The sequence below is a fragment of the Camelus dromedarius genome, chromosome 8, assembly GCF_036321535.1.
Source record: "Camelus dromedarius isolate mCamDro1 chromosome 8, mCamDro1.pat, whole genome shotgun sequence".
NCBI classification, from domain to species: Eukaryota; Metazoa; Chordata; class Mammalia; order Artiodactyla; family Camelidae; genus Camelus; species Camelus dromedarius.
The window spans coordinates 29,719,889-29,733,716 of NC_087443.1; the positions used below are offsets into that span (position 1 = coordinate 29,719,889).

The following is a 13,828-nucleotide window of genomic DNA, read 5'->3' on the forward strand; positions in this document are numbered from 1 at the left end:
CCTTTGTCTATTTTTAAATGGGTTATTTGTATTTTTTCAATTGAGTTGTATGAGTTCATCATGTTTTGGATATTCATCCCTTAACAGACACATGGTTTGCAAATACTTTCTCCCATTTCTACAGGTTGCCTTTTCATTTTGTTGGTTGTTCCCTTTGCTATACAGAAGCTTTTTAGTTTGATGTAATTCCACTTGTCCATTTTTGCTTTTGTTACCTGTGCTTTTGGTGTTAAGTCAAAAAAAAATCACTGCCAATACCAATGTCAAAGAGCTTTATCTTTATGGGTTCTTCTAGGGATTTTATGACATCAAGTCTTATAGTTAAGTCTTTAGTTAATTTTTGTATATGGTGTAAGATGAGGGTATATTGATTTCTTGGAGGCTTATCCCTATGCCTGGCATCCAACAGTACACATCCCAGGACTGTGGACAAAGTCCCCGCTCATGCACCCTGAGAGTTCAGTACTAGGACCAATGCCTGATGGGACAAAGGTCTGGCCACTGACCAAGTAGAAATGCTGGTTGATTGATAGATCAATTAAGCACAGGACAGATGGCCAGATCAATGACTGATGGGCAAACTGGCAGCCTGGCTGACTGAGGACAGGGCTCACACTTTAAGTAGCTTTATCCCAACCAACCCTTAGCACAAGGCCTGGCTCAGAATAAATGCTTAATAAATGGTTTCCATTTTAGTCATATGGCTCACCTAGCAGCAAAAGAGGCTGGGAAATGTAGTCCTTATCTTGTTAAAACCAATTATAAATTAGGTTCTAGTACAGGGGAAAAGGCGAATGGAGATTGGAGGGCTACTGCAGCCTCTGCCATAAGGGGACCGTGATGAGCTGTGGTTAAGGGACGAAGACACTTGAGGTTAATTTACACAGAGCTTTGGAATGTGATGACCTCGTCTGCAGAGCTTTCAGTGGTCCACAATTTATCCCCTTTACCCATTAGTGTCCTGGGGAGGTGCTGAGCCGAGACGCAGAGAGAGGCCACCTTTGAAATGATTGCTTTTTATTTCTAAAGACCTGGCCTCGAGGAAGTACAGTCTTAATGTCTTCTGTAATTCTGCTCATGACAAAATCTTACTCGAGTCCCTATTTAAGACCTGGCCCCAGTGCTCCTGATTACAGTTGACCCTAAGTTCTTTGCAGACAGGACCCATTCAGGATCATAGGTTTCAATTCAGGAGTAAGAAGCAAAAGTCCTGAAAATCCACCCCTGCTCTGCCCTTTGCTGAAATGGCCTCATTCGAAGCCAAACGACAACCTCAGCATATAGGTACTAGGCCAAGCTCCAGGGCCCCTCACCTGGGTCCAAATTCCAACTCTCCTGACCAGCTCTGTGACCTTCGGCACATCACTCAGCCTCCCCCTCCAACCCAAAGCCTCACTTTCCTCATCTGTAACGTGGGATGAGAATAATAATACCAACCTTATGGGGTGGTATCTGTGGTGAGAACAGAACCTGGCAGTTGGTAAGAATTCAAAAACCCTTAGGTGTTGTTAGAAACACAGATACTTTGGGCCCATGTTTTCTGCCTCCCTAGCCTCTTGAGGGGTAAACAGGCCCCTCCTTCTCCCCCATGCACACAGCAGATCATCCCACTGCCAGGTCACTCAGGATGCACGTGGAGTGAACAGGCCTGCGGTTTACATGCTTCTCTTCTGACCCAGGTGCCAGGCGCCCTCCTCTCTTCCCTGTGCTTCAGCACATCCCACCCTGAGGTGCCGAGGTACCAAGGTGGCTGGTGCTGTGCTGTGGGTACATGGTGCACACCCGCTCCCGATCCACTTTGAAGAAGCATGGGGGTGTTGAGAACCTGATGCACAGGCCCCCAACAGTCCTTGCATTCAGATCACCCTTCTCTCAGAGTAAAGGATAACAGGGTGAAAATGAAATTTGCCTGGGGGCTTCCCTCTGGTTCCTTGAGTGTCACTTTTCTGTGTATTTACGGTAATCATCCCTGCAACAAAAACAGTGACTTCACTGTCTAAATAATAAGGTAATTTGTTACAGCTAATTACTCAAGGACTTCCTTAATCTCAATTAAAAGATCCGATAGGATTCCTGCCCCCTCTCATTCCAGTGTTCCCGAAGATCCCCCTAACGTATTCTGGATCACAGATTAGTGGGGAGCCAAGAATGGTCCATGCCGGGCAGAACTGCTAAAATCCATCCCAGCAACATGAAGCGGTGATTTATTGTGACATGGAATGTGGGACATTTCCCCAGCTTTTGTGATTGTGGTAATGAAGCTGTAAACCAAATAGCATGAAATGAGGCAAGGCCTTACAATTTAATCAGCTCGTAAACAGATCTACTGCATCAAGCAAATGACATTATTATCCATCCGAAGTAAATCATGCTAATCTCGGGAGATAAAATCAACATCGTTAATGGTCACATGTCATATTCATCAACACTAAACCATCCCCTTTGACAGATTAATCCTAACTACAGCTCCCAGGATGTATGGTAATAGGGCTTGTAGCATGCATTTCACTCTGCGCCAGGCTAACCAGCACTCTTAGGCTGCTATTACAAATAATTTTTTTATTGATTTACATATTTTAAAATGCATTTAAGGTGAGGCACCATTAAAAACCCTGTCACCCACCCATATTTCTTCCCTCCATTCCCAGACTTTATTAATAGGAATGGGAAGACAAACGCAGTAAGCCTTATAAATACTTTGTTTAGGGCACTGTTAGGGGTAATTAAGATACGGACTGGGGTTTTGGTGGGGGAGAAGGGCAGATGCGGAGCAGACAGGGTGATGGGAAGAAGGGACTCTTCTTGTGGTTCAGGGATAAAGGGAAATTGCAGCATCTTTTGCTTCCTGTTTTCCCTTGAGGCGCCAGGGAGAAGGGAAATAAATTCTCCCCCAAATCTGCTCTCTGCACCCTCCCCTCCCCCTTTCTCGCACATCCCACCTCCATCCCGTCAACCCAGCCTCATGGTATGTGCATCTGTGCCAGCTTTCGGTCATTGTATCCTGCCTGCTGACTTCAAACGCCAAATGTATTTATTTATCATGAGGCTGACCTAGGATGAATGCTCCCAGAAAAGTGTCCACTATTCAAAATGTCACTTCCCCTCAACAGGCTGTGCATTATATTGACAGGCATACTTTCAGAGGCCCCTGAATGACGAGGATGGATGGAAGGCTCCCACAGCAGCTGGCACTGCTGCCCGCGTGAGTGAGTGGGTGGGTGGGTGGGGGAGTGGGTGTCCACATTATCTACACCCTCCCCCAGAGCACAGGACTGTGACAGGAGATACAGCACAGGAGACTTACAGGGCTGCAGCACACAGCAGCCCACCCTATCCCAGCCAACCTTCCAATGGGCACTTTTGAGGGGCTGCCTGTCCGCCTGTAGTGCCAGGAGTGGGTGGAGAGTAGGAAAGAGGGGGTTGTCCTCCTTCTGAGTGAAGAGAGTGGGGGGTCCCAGGACCGTCACTTTTGGCCACACAGACCTTGCATTGCACAATGGCATTCCTGAGAATCATTTAGTGTGACATCTCTGAGGTCACTGTTGAGTCATGCCCACATTGATAGAAATCCAGGAAGCAGGTCGATTTGGGAGCAAAATGTACCAGGATCGAGCTACTAAGCTCAGTCCAAGCAATTCTCTTGATGCACTGAAAAGACCCCACCTCAGCTTAAGTGGACTGAGGTGAGACTCAGACATTTCCAGATCCCCCAAAACAGGCTTCACACAGCCCTCCTCCTGCTGTGATTTATTTCAGAGGTGAGGTGTTTGATAGATACAGCAGGACCCCGAACCACACCCCCACCCAGGTCTGTTTTGTAAAATCGCATCAATTAGACCAGTTAATGAAATGATGCTGTGTGTAAATTAACTTCAGAGCTTAGGTGACACCAAGTTCAAGTGGTGGGAACCCAATGAGCTGTAAGATTCTCTAAAGATTTTGTGTCTGGGGTTTTCCATGATCCTTACTGAGATCCTGGAGGTTGCCTGCTCTGCTTATTGAGGGCTGGGGAGCCTGAGGGAAGGCCTTTGCCTGGAGCTGCTTGGGCTGAGTTAGTATGGTTCAGGGCAGTGGTTCATGAACTTTAGCAGGGGTCAAAAGCACCTAGGGACTTGTTAAACACAGATTGCTGGCCTCCACCTGCTGAGTTTCTTATTCAGTAGATCTGAAGTTAGACCACAGAATTTGCATTTCTAGCAAGTTCCCAGTGGTATTGACATTGCTGAGCCTGGGACCACCACACTTTGAAAACCAGGGTTTGGGGGCAGGAAGACCTACACCTGGGAGGGGCAGAGGGGCAGGGAGGGTGGTGTAGAGGGGAGCACTGGACTCCCTGGTACAGGTTATAAGCCAGAGCTGGCTCATAGCAGGAAGCTGGGGCTAGAAACAGAAAGTGGTGTTAGGAGTGGTACTTCCACGTCTCTGAGGGCTTTCCAAATCCAAGGTTCTGTGACTCCAAGACTGCAAGTGAGCAAAGTAGGCCTGACAAGCCAGGGTTGAGAACCACAGAGGTCAAGACCGAAAGCAGCAAATGTCCTAGAGGCCAGAGCTGAATTTCAGCCCAAGTCCCAACTCATCAGAGTTGCTGTGTTTCCTGCACTCCATCCCTTTCCCTCTCTGGTCTTCCCATCTTTTGCCTCCTCTGTGAAGAGAGAGTGTTGCACTAAATGTCCTCCAAAATCCCTTCCATTTCTGATAGATGTGAGATTATGCCGTTGTTTCCCAAAGAGTGGAACCCTTGCTCTATTTGAAAACTGAGTTTCATGGTCAGATAAGTGTGGGAAAGTTTTTAAAACATAAGCTCCCTCTTGGATTTATAATTCATATTCACATCTTAAAAGTGCTTAAGAGTCCTGAAGTCAGGAAACCCATTTACCTTTATTTTGTCCAATAGTCCCCAAACTCATTTGACCTCAGAACCCTTTTCCCACATAACATCTATTAGCATCCCTAATCTATTAGCACTGGGGTTCCACAGAGCACACTTTGGGAAACACTGGCCAACGCCAAGGGCTGAAACAAGTGGCAGGTGAATATGTCAGCCTCTTTTTCCCCGTGCCCAAAGGTGTAGCCACTTCCCCTCATCTCCCAGCGCCTTGGTGCATCGGCACAATCAGCAAACATCCACTGAGCACCTGCCGCCTGCCAGGGACTGAGCTGGGCACTCAGCTAATAGACAATGGGCTCCTGCACTCTGGCTGGGGTGGCAGGAGAGAGCCTAGGTACTGCCTTGGCCTGGCAGGGAACTTTAGAGATTCTAGCCAAGCTTGGAGCCTTCTGCCCCTCCTTTCCCAGGGGCTAATGTCAATTTACCATTGGTTTCACTAGTAGGTTTACCCTCTCCAGTCTCCCCTTCCCATACAGCGTACAAGCACGTTCATTTATCCATTTAACAAAAATATATTGAGCATGTATTTCATGCCAGATACTGTCCTGTCCTGGGGTACAGTATAAAAGAGGCAAAAATCCCTGTCCTCATGGAGTCTATATTCCAATAGAGATAGATAAGCATGAATAAATAAAATCCATGGCATGTCAGATGGTAGCAAGTGCTAAAGTAGAGAGGGGATAGGAGATGCCCAGGGAATTTTGCTACTTTAAATGGGAACAGGGATGTCAGGAAAGACCTCACTGACCTAAAAGCCTGAAGGTGTGAGAGTGAGCCAGGTGGAAGAATGTTCCAGGAAAAGGGAACAGCATGGGCAAAGCCCTGGGGTAGGAAGATGCCTAGTGTGTTGACTCACGGCTAGGAAACCAACACAGCTGGAGAAAATAAGAGAGGATGAAGAGCAGAAAAGGGTCAGAAAGATGATAGGGGCCAGAGTATCAGACCCTAAGTGGGATGGGAAGCCTTTTGAGCAGAGAACATGACAAAATATGACTTGTCTTTCAAAATAACATAATGCGTTTTTCATCCAGCATATGCAGAGTCCCTGAGGAGAGTCAAAGAACATATCAGTTCATGAAGCTACAAGTTTCCTGGTGAGGGTCACATGGTCCTTCTGCTGATGGCCACACATGTCCTGGTAGGAAAGAGTGGGAAGGCTGTGGGGATAGAGGGAAGCAGGTATGGAGATGAGCAGGAAACTCTGAAAGCCAAACTGTTCTACATATTTATAGTGTTTCTACTTTGTGCCAAGCACTGTTTGAGGCCCTTTACTTAGATCCTCTTCAGATCTCTGAACTAACCCTGGGAGATGGGAAATTCCTATCCTTGTTTTGCATTTGAGAACCTTGTGAGTCAGAGAAGTTAACAGACTTGCCAAGTCATACAGCTCACCAGTGGCAGAACCCAGGGCTCCCAAATGCTCTCATTCCAATGCTCCTTCCTCAGCTTCACACTGACTGGTGCTGGGAATGGTGTCTAGAGCTCCCACACTGTCAAAGGAAGCACTTTCCAGACAGGTAAGCAACTGTAGCCCTTTGCATTAACTCAGGATATCACATAGGTACACAGAGTCTGCAAGGTGAATGTCTCAGGTTGGAAATAGATGCTGAGATGATGGAGAGGTGCATGTAGAAGGTTTATTGGGGAGCACTCTCAGGAGATACACCTGAAAGGAAACTAGGATGACAAGACTGGGATGAGGGGAAAGCTGGTCCCAAATGTGATTGCCACAGAGACTTCAGCTTCCAAACACAGCAGAATGGTCCAAGGATGCCTGGGGAAGCCTGACAGGCACCTGATCCAAGCTGAGCCAATCACAGATGGCCCCAGGAACAGGGAGGTGAAGAATCAAGAAAGAAGTCAGTCTGGCTCTAGGTGTTAATCCAAGGCATCATGAAATCTGGAAGCAGCCATGTTCAGCCATCCAGACTGAGGAGCAGGAGAAGACTGGCAGTGAGAGAAAAGACTGAATCACGTGCACAGAGAGAGCAGAGGGAGCTAGCCCCCGGCTCCAACCTGAAGCCCTGCAGGGCTCCAGGACTTCCTGGATCCACATCCCAGCCCTTAGATGGAGACTGTGGACCAGGGGTGCTGATTCACCTTCTCTAAGTGGGAGCTCTGTGTTCCCTGGGTGCTGCCTCTTCTCCACCATGGTAGGTCCTGATACTCTCAGCATTCCCACCTCTCATCCTTCCACTTCCCCACGTTCTAGTCTTGGGAGTGAGAAAGTCCTCTGATCACTATTTCTTTCTTTCCCTGGGTCCTTGTCTCTAAGCTTTTGAAAGTCAAAGCCAGGATGAGCCTTTTGTTTCTCTTTCTGCTGCCCCATGTCTTCCCTGAGGCACCCGGCATAGAAGAGGCAGAGGGAGTCAGGGAGAGACAAAGAGAAGGAAGTAGCCAGAACTGTTAAAAATTAATAGTTCATATATATTTTCTTATCATGAAACAATGGCAATTTATAAGCCAGAATAGACAGCCACTGTTTCCTTAAGAAAAATTCTTGTCTTGTTTGCAGATTCTCTTCTGGCCCGCTGCCCAACAGAAGTGGGATGGCCATTCATTTGGGTAAGTCTTGATTAGGCTTCTTAATTTTCATTAAAGGCAGTCAACCTGACAATCCCCCAGGTTGACTTAAAATGATTTTTTTTAGTTATTATTATTATAAGAGATATTTATTATAAAAATATCACAGAAATGATTAACTTGAAAGTCAGTTTGCCATAATCTTACCTCCCCAAGATAACCACTTTTAGACATTTGATATATTGTATACATATCCAGATTTTCCCTTCCTATCTTACTTTTTCAGTAATACTGATCTGCTCCATTCTTCTTAACAAAATTGCATTGTTCTTTTGACTTTTTAAGAATTATTTTTAAAATCCAAAAGTAACATGTAATTATAGTGAGGAGGGTTTAGGTGAATTCCCTCTTCCCCAAGGTTAGATACTATTACCAATTTCTTATGTATCCTTCCAGAAATGTTCTATACCCTTATGTTGTTTCATTATTTAACTTTTAATACAAGCGGAAGTATACAATATCTACTGTTCTGCACCTTGATTTTTTTTTCACCAAATGCTGTACCTTACACAGCTTTTCCTAACAGTGAGTGTCACCGCCCTTTTTCCTGTTGATGGCTTCATGGTATTCCACTGTGCAGATATGCTGTAATTAAAATATATAGATCCGATTCTCAGCCAGTACAACACCTGCATCCCAGGTCGTTGTTGGAAACAAGGGCCTCAAACTGTCTGCTGCCCAGTCTCTGATAAAAGCAGAGCTGCTCTAAAGAAACACTGTGCACAGAGAGTAACTTGGATATGAGGTTATCTTCCTATTCCTTCCGAACTTAGGTCTCACTCCTGAATAAAGCCATCCATTGGTGAACTGCATATTTAATCCCCACCTCCTGAATCTCCCAGAGAGGAGACTTCACCAGCTCATGGTCCCGATCTCCAAGGTAGGGGTCTTCACAAGCCTTGCCCCTGCCTTAGTCGTGAGGATGCCGTGGAGGATGTTGACCACTGTATGACCCACAGGAAGTCCATGCAAAAAATGTCTTGTTTCTTCTAAGGAGCTGGTCTTTTTCTTTCAGGACCACATGACATTTGTAATTAATCATGTTTCTTATTTTCCTCTTTGCAATGGTCTCCAGGAAGCCCAGAGCCCAATTTTAATAATTACGTAAAACTTTGTATGCCTGCCTGCTTGCCATTCTTCTCCCTCTCATCTCATCTGTGTAATCTCTTATATTTTTCCTAGACTTTTAATTTTAAAGATCTTAATTTTCAATTTTTGAACTTTTTCTGTTTTGCAGAGGTTTCTTATTTTTGTTGGTACCCTGAAAAGTCGCCTCATATTTTTAGTTGTGGAATGAACCATTGCATTAGAAAAATAATTTTGGAAGATGCTTTTTCTAACATATGCTCTTCTGTTCAAATGCCTCCTTCTCCCCTACCCAGCTGATGTGGAGAGGTTTAGAGGGTTCCACAGAGACCACAGAAGTGAGGTGGGACAGCCGGTGGTGTGAAAGGAGAGATTTGTAGCTCAAGTCCATAGGGCCAAAATGCATTCCAGCTGCCTGGGCGCCCTTGAAATGAGGTGCAAGGGCTGCTAGGCTGCTTAGCAGGGCTTCCAAGCTTAGGAAATGCCTCCTGTCCTAACAGGACTGCCACTCCTGGGATCAGCTTGGAACCTTGCAGGGCCAACTTGGGACTTGCAATGCTTTCAGAGTCAGAATTGGGAAGATCCCTGGGTCTTGATCACATCAGGGGAGGGGTGGCAGTCCCTAGAACCCAGTGGGTTAGATGCCATCCTGTCCCCTTCTATGAGGAATGGCTGTGATAAAATAATAACCGGGAACAGTAGGTGACCCAGTTGGAACAAAGGGGCTGAGGATCGATGCCGCACAGCCACTGCCTGCTTTGTGGATCCTTTTACTACAACATTATATATTACATGCAAATCGCGGCACAAACTTAAGGCCGCTTTTGACGTCAAGTGGCTTCTTTGAGCCTATATGTTATATTTTACAGATCCTGGACAGTAACATTTTTCTTTTTAGTGCGAAGTTGCTCAAGGTTCATCTGAGACTCTTTTAAATTGCTGCTTTCAGAGAAATAACAATGTAAAATGACACGATGATGTATGGCCCCGTCCGGCCAACTGGGGCTGCGGCAGCCACAAACGCCACCAAACCTCTGGGAATGAAGCGGTCCCTGGAGCGCCATTGTGCAATTGTCCTACCCGGATCATTTTTAATTAGTTGCAATTAATTTCAAGTGACAGCGTCCTGCACTATCAAGTCAGAGAGGCTCCGGTGCGTGTGTTGGGTTATTAGGAACAGACGACTGGTGAGAGAGAAGCCAGAGGGGGGTCTCATCACAGGGCTTTTACCTCCAACAAGATTTCCTGGGTGGGGGGTGGAAGGAAGATCACTTCCTGAGCTGGTGGAGGGAACTTCTTCTGAATGATGCAAATGCTCTGATTCTTCCTGGGCTGCGCGAAGGCCCTGCTAGGTAGGCACTTCCTACACGCTGTACGTGCAGTCAGGCGTGTTCTGGCAATTACCTTGTTTCAGCCACACTAAGTGGTTCAGCCAGAAAACCTCAGCCTTAGTGCGGCAGAAGCAGACCCTGAGATGAGGATTTTGGCAGGTAGTTTCTTTTGGGAGGTGAACCCAGGAGTGGGGAAGTGAATCAGGAAAGAGAAGAAAAGGATAAGAGGTGTGTCATGAAGCAAGTTAGTCCTGTGGGTACCTGGAGTTCACTCCCACTGGAGACTCTGGGAGACAACCTAGAACAGACATCTCAGAGCTGTTCCATCCATGAGTGGGAGGAGCTAGGATATGTATACAGTGATCCTGTTGGTTGTTGGTGGAGGACTGCTTCAGAGCTGCTGCACAAAGGTGCACCAGCGGCTAAAGAAAGCGCTCGGGCAAAGAGCTGCAGATGCTGGAGCCGGAAGTCAGGCTTGGAGCACCAACGTGGTAAGGACGAGGGGATGGGGTGGGCACTGGCGGTGTCTGCTGTAACACCTAGGATGCCTTGCAATTCTAAAGTCCTACCATTCCCCAGTACCCCTCAGATTTCCCTCTGAGGTATTTACACAGGGAAAAACAGGCAGAGAGGGGAAGTGGGGTGACATGCCCAGGGCCACCGAGCCTGGCAGAGGAGAGGTGAGAAGAGGGGTTGCCTGCCTCTGGTTGGCAGGCTCCCCCCACCTGGCCACATCTAGGAACCCAGGCTATCTCAGGCTGGGCTCTTGTGAGGTAACTGAGTTTCATTTCCTCCAGCCATCTTGGTACCCTTCCCCTTGAATCCGGGATTCCAAATCCCTCAATAGGATTGCTACCAAGCAATGGTACATGCACGAGAGATAAAACTAGAGACAGTATCCCTCCTGAGCACCATGTTCTCTAATCAAATGTTTGGGGGCAGAGATCACATAGTGACATAGTCACTCCTTGTCCCCTACCTGGTTGAATCTTTGGGGCCAAGGGGCTAACCTCCACTTCTGATGCATTTACTACTCTAAACAGTGGATTTAGAACCAGGACTAAAGCACTTGACCTCCATGCCCTGACTTCCAGCTCCTCCCTTAGCTCCCCAAAGCCATCCTTCACTGGTTAATCAGTAGGGAGTGGGTGGGAGCTAACAAAACTTGGCCCTTTTCTCAGGAGTAATAACTATCACACACATTACATATGCCATGCACTGTTCTAAGCATTTCCATCTATCATACTAACTCCTTTAATCTCTACAACTCAGTGAAATAATATTGTAATGGAGCAGGACCCTGTGAGGGCTTCCTAGGACATATCCCCCCAGGTCTTCCACCTGCCTCTGGTGTGTAGAAAAACTTTAGCCAAAGAATAAATTTAATCAGAAAAGTGAGAAAATGCAAAAAGAAAGCAAAACAGTCAAATAAGACAAAATAATAATAGTTTAGCCATTAAACAAAGTCAAGAACCTTTAGTTTCTCCTCAAGGGCTGGAGACAATATTCTGAGCCACATCCTTTGAGCTATTTTGCAGATATTGAAACCCCCACCAGGTGCAAGAATTTGACTACATGATGACCGGACTGTAGCCATGACATAAGCTGCTCCATATTACACAATTCCAAGAACTGGCCTTAAGGAAATGGGAAAAAACTGACCCTGGAACTGAAGGTTAATTGCACCTAAAACAATCAAGATGAGTCAGATCAGACCACTACATGACCAATTTCAAGATGATTGTCAAAGTTGACTTTGTCCTTGTGCACGCAGCCCCCTCCACCTGTACATCCCTGAAACTCCCTTTTAAAAGCTCTTGCCCACTGATCGGCAATGGGGAGTTGGCTTTTGGAGGCAACCTTCTCCCCAGGTTGCCGGACTCCTGAATAAAGCAACCTTCCTTTCCTATCAACACTTGTCTCTCAAGTATTGGCTTTCAAGCAGCGAGCAGCTGAACCTGAGTTCAGTAACAATATTATTATGCCCATTTTAGAGGGGAGAAAACTGAGGCACAGGGAGGTAAGGTAACTTGCCTAAGGTCACCCAGCTACTCAGTGATAGAGCTGAGATGTGAACTTGGGCAGTCTGAGTCCCAGAACCCCAGTGATTACATAAACTACTTTAGGAATTCTGGACATCCTCTGTACCCCCATTGAGTTTTGTCCCAAATGTACCCTGAACTGAAATATACAGGCACTTAAAAACTCTCTTTCCAAAAACTCAGACTGTGTCTGACCTAACCACTTCTCTTTTTCTCTCTCTTTATAAAACGGAAGTGGATTATTGCATCAGTTTGGGGGCCCCCTAGAAATAACTGAAGACCCCAGCATTGTCTCCTTCCTTCCAGGGCTTAGCCCCAGGTTAGGACAGCAGGCGCTGCATCAGGAATGTGTGGTTGTCCTCCAGACACCGCAAGTGCATCGCTTTCCTGCAGAGAAGCCAAGTTCCCCTCAATCACCCTTTACGACGCTATCATCCATTAACTTACCTAAACCCTGTCTCTGCGCCTGACCGATCTCCCCACTTACGCAGGATGACTCTTTGCCTACAGAAGTCGCTCTGAAGCCACCATCTGACATCAGATTTTTTTTCCTGTCCTAAACACCTTATCTTTGAACTTCCAATACATTGTTTTCCAACCATCCCAGAACTGGGGTGGCTTCTGTGTTTTTTCAGTGATTTTCCACTAATTTTTTCTTCCCTAATCAGTCTTTACATTGATGACACTTGTGACAGCTCTGTTCTAGAGTCGGGGGTGTCTCTCATGCTGAGTGATGGGGTTTTCCGGCTTTTGCATTACTTTGCTGGGATGCCCCTTTCCCATGTTTACCCACAGAAGCCTCATCCCCACCCGACTTGTGTATTTCAGATCAGTGAGTCAGGTCAGTGCCCTTTTCTCCAGGGCCTGGTCAGGGCCGTAAAAAGCGGTCACGTCAAGGCTGTCTCTGGGGAGCTTACATGTTTATTGGGACATAGTTGACAAAATTGTTCAGGAGATAGTCGTAAAAAAAAAAAGTAGAAAATAGGTCTAACAAAGGGCTTCCTTTAGGGAGGAAGAAAAACAGGTTTGCAGCATTAAAGTGGCCAGACAGGCTTCCTGGAGAAGTTGTCAAGGCTGGAATTCTCCCAACCATAGCTCTCAGCCCATCAGAGCCACAGCCTCCCTTTATAACCAGGTTTGTCACGCCCCATTTACTATCCCAGGATGGAAAACAGAGATAGTATAACCAACCCATCCACATCATTTCCAAAAAATCAATATATTGACCCAACTACAATATAAAGGAGAAATCAAAGGAAAGTAAGTTATAATAAAATAATACATATTTCAATATGCAAATGTTCAGCAACAATGTAGAAGTCAAATACTTGCAACTAAACATAAAACCACATGATGAGATGGCTGTCAGTGTCTCATGCTGTGGGGGATTGTGCTGGTGACTTAAGAGCCACGAGTCTTGTGACCACATGAATGGCAATTTCTGAAATGGTGAGCAACTCTTGGGAAGGTTCAGAACAGAGGACAATTTCCTCCGCAATCATTACAGGAGTTACATTCCTAAATTCAGTGTGTATTAAAACCATGCAAAGATAACTTTGTGCATATATGTAAAACCAAGCTAGGTTTAAACTCAGGCCATTGTAAATAATTTTTCCCACCAGGATCACTGTCAAGCCTGGGACCCCTGTGCCAGTTGTGCAGGTTGTGCACTGCACAGCCACTTACTCCATCATGCAAGTAAATGGTGCCCCCTAGGGTTGTGGAGTCCACAGCAACTTGCTTGGAATTTTTCAAAGTTGCATGGGACGTGGGAGAATTTTTCATTGTGTGGGACTGTCCTGCATATGGCAGTATGCAAAGAGCATTCCTAGTTTCCCCCCAACACACACACAAAATGCCAGCCTTGTCACAAAAAATTACCCCCACAAATGTATAAA

General features: G+C 46.2%; 2 long non-coding RNA genes across 6 annotated transcripts in view; one reads left to right on the forward strand and one right to left on the reverse strand.

Moving 5' to 3' along the window:
- Positions 1–13,828, reverse strand: part of LOC105092438 (uncharacterized) — a 138,312-nt gene that overhangs the window by 36,207 nt on the left and 88,277 nt on the right. The window lies entirely within an intron of this gene.
- LOC116156084 (uncharacterized) lies at positions 3,014–8,625 on the forward strand. Of its 2 annotated transcripts, XR_010381919.1 has the most exons (4): positions 3,014–3,202; positions 5,920–6,026; positions 7,404–7,453; positions 8,245–8,625. It is a non-coding gene; the product is annotated as an uncharacterized LOC116156084 (long non-coding RNA). The 2 variants fall into 2 exon arrangements; XR_004139958.2 differs by lacking the exon at positions 3,014–3,202 and having other exon boundaries at positions 5,626–6,026.